Here is a 3,664-nt window from a genome sequence, read left to right as displayed (position 1 = left end):
GGCTCGGGGAAGGAGTAGGAGGTGGAGTTAAATAATATAAGATAAAAGATAAAATAGGAGTTTATAATATTAAATAAGGGCATGATTAGAAAAAAAAATAAGAAAATCATGGGATACCACCAAATTGGCATAAATTGAGGGTTTTAATGGTTACCAAACTGTGAAATTAAACCACCATACATTTTAAGAAACAATCAAAACAAACATGATTTCCTTAGTGACCATATCATACCATACCACGGAAAACCACCATCCAAACAGTGTGTTAGTCTGAGATAGGTAAAACAATGTCTAATACTTGACCTAATATTTAGTCTGAGATATTATTCATTTAAGCAATACAATTGTTCATTGTAAAACAAATGTGCCACAATTTAATCTTTTACCAAGAAAAAAAAAAGTTATATCTTACCTGAATCTTGAGAAATTACCGAAGGTTATATATATATCCCAAGTAGCATCTCACATGTCAAAAGCATCTTTTAGTATAATTTGTTCCAAACAAAATACATTGCGCAAATACTCTTACGTTTGTCTTATTGTTATAAAATCATTAGTATATGTTAAGTTCTCTCTCATCTCTATTTTTTATCTCCAATTCTTTCACCATCCCAACCCCAAGTAATTTTTATTCTCATTCATTCTTTTATCTTCTATTGAATTTACTTTCAACTGTTGATAATTACTTACTTTGTAATTTCAAAGTAATGTTCAATATAAATAATCAATTTTATTAAAGAAAAGTATTTACTTTTTATTTGTTACCCAGGGTAAGTCAATAAGTCACGCTTCACTCTGATTGTCTCCTTTTTATTCATTCTATCCTCCGTAACGGCTCATCCCTACCGCCCCTATTTCACTCGAGTTAATTATCCAAATGGTCACTCAACTTAAGATTTTTCTCCCACAAAGTCACTCAATTATAATTCTTACCTCAAATGTCATTCAACTATAAATTCTTTTCTCAGAAAATCACGCAAGTTTAGTTTTTACTCTAAAAGTCACAAGTGTCTTAAAAAGTCACTCAAGGTATTTAATTAATTTTTTTCATTAAAATTTGCTAACATGTAATTTTTGCTTAAAACAAAATTTTAATAAATAAAAAGAAAATTTATTTAAACCATCAATTTAATGATCCGCTCATATCGAAAGTTCATCTAAATGTTTAAATGACTATTTTTTTTATTTCTTAAAATTTTGGTTTTTCAACTATTTTTTGTAATTTTCTTGTCCAATGATTACTCTGTACTCTAAAGTATATAGTCATATGGATCATCAATTAATATCCTAAAATCACAATCATTTGATTGTACAATTTTTGCTGCTAATTTTATCTTGTGGCAGTGTATATACTATATTACTAATGTTTAATAACATTTGCTAATATTTTATATCATATTATTTTAATTTAAAATCTATAACTTTTCCTTTTATCAACTTATTAGGAATAGAATTTATTGTATTTATTTGATGCATCTGTATATTAGTGGTAATACAAAAAATTACATTATGATTGAAAAATTAATTTCGTAAATAAGTATCATATTGAAAATTAATTAAATCTAATCAACTAAATGAATATGATTTTAAAAATTTTAAAAATTAATACTAATTTTATAAGTGAATTTATATAAATTATATAGGATATTTTAAAATTTCAGAGGGTTAAATATAAAGTAAACATAATATGTAAAAATATGGTTTAAATGATTTTATAGTTTTAAATAAAATTTCATGTTAGCAAATTTTAATTAAAAAATTAATTAAATAGGTTGAGTAACTTTGTAAGTAAAATATTCATAATTAAGTGACTTTTGAAGTAAAAATCAAAGTTAAGTGACTTTCTAAGAGAAATTTTGAGTGAATTTTGAAGTAAGAAATAAAGTTGAGTGACTTTCTGAGAGAAAAGTCATAAACTTAATGAATATTTGAGTTATTAACTCTATTTCACTCCTATAATATTTGTATGTATATTATAAGGAAAAGGGTTAGAAATACTACCTTTTGATCACTCTCATTTATTAAAGTTTGTTCTTTGTTATATTATCGAGTAAATTATACCTCTGTCATTTTTGAACTTAACAGAATTACCTCTCAATTAATTAAACAAAAAAAATTACCTAAATCATCCCAATCCATTCAGGGGCGGATCTATGTAGAAGGATTGGGGTGCCACGACCAGGGGCGGCTCTACCTCTTAAAAAAATAGGCGGCCGCCTTAGGCCCCTAAATTTGAGGGACCTCATTTTTTATGATAATATATTATAGATTTAAAAAAATATATATTAATTATAGAAAAATAATTTTTTTATATACTGTAGAAGAAAAGAATTATTAGAAGAAGTTCATATATCTAGAGTATTATGTCTCAAGAAAGATTAAATGCATTAATTATATTATTACTTCAAAAAACAATTAAAAAAATCGATTATATAATTTTGAAAATAGAGTTATTAAAATAAAAGTTATCTTTTTTCTTAAAAATTAAAGGCCTCTGTTTGATTTTCGCCTTAGGCCTTTAAGAACTCCGTTAATTTTCACCTTAAGCTACAAATATGCTTGAGCCGCCCCTGGCCACGACACTCACACTTCTCGATTGAAACTCTGTATATTTATGTGTATATCTATAAATACGTATTAGTTAATGTATAAATATTATTCTTGGCACCGGTAACATAAAAGGGATGGGGAAAGGACATAAACGACACTTCACATTAACTATTTTCATGAAAATGGACATGGAATTTAAATTTCACTTTCTAGTCTTTTCAATTTACTGACTTGTTCTATACTGTTTCTACACACCTTCTATACAGTTTCTATACATATCTTATACATATAAATATTTTATTCAAAAATTATGCAGTTTTGATATACAATTTATACCATAATTGTACTTTTTTTTTTACACATTTTATTCAATAATTATATAATTTTCATACACTTTCTATATATTTTTTATATATATTTTATACATATACATATTTGCTAGAACTATATAATTTCTATACATATATCTTATATAGATACATATTCTATTTAACAATTATATCGTTTTTATATAATTTAATTATTATTTCTAAAAAAAAAAGTAAAATATTTGATCAGTTAGAAAATTTATAGCAAACAAAAAATTATAATACTTTTAAAAGGGCCGAATTGCCCAAGTTGAATATTGTATCAATATTGTATATAAGCAGTATCAGTATTGTATATGGACTGTATACGGACTACGTAGGCCAAAATGACCCAAATTAGGAAAGGTTATAAAGCGAAAATAGTATATTTGATTGGTCATTTTTTAAAAGTTCTCAAAATTGGACTATTTATTTTAAAAAGTGTTATAGAGTGTCCTTTTCCCAAAAGGGATCTACTGGTGCAAGTGGTTATAACGGTTGGGTTTTACCAAGCAGTGTGGGTTTGAGGCCCGCTTAACAGTGTTTTTTTAGAATCATTTTTAGCACCATAATCTCTGCTTTCTCTTAAAACATAAAATTATGGCTATGCAGAATAGGAACCTTTGACCTCTTTTAACAATTAAAGTAGTGTATGAGCATTGCACGGGTGCTTCACGTTAATCAATAAAATTACACAAATCATAAAAAATTACAGTTGACTTCAAAATAAATATTGTACTCATTTATTTGCGCGTATAATATAATCA

Source organism: Capsicum annuum, chromosome 7 (genome assembly GCF_002878395.1).
Source record: "Capsicum annuum cultivar UCD-10X-F1 chromosome 7, UCD10Xv1.1, whole genome shotgun sequence".
Lineage (NCBI taxonomy): Eukaryota > Viridiplantae > Streptophyta > Magnoliopsida > Solanales > Solanaceae > Capsicum > Capsicum annuum.
This window is presented reverse-complemented; position numbering follows the sequence as displayed.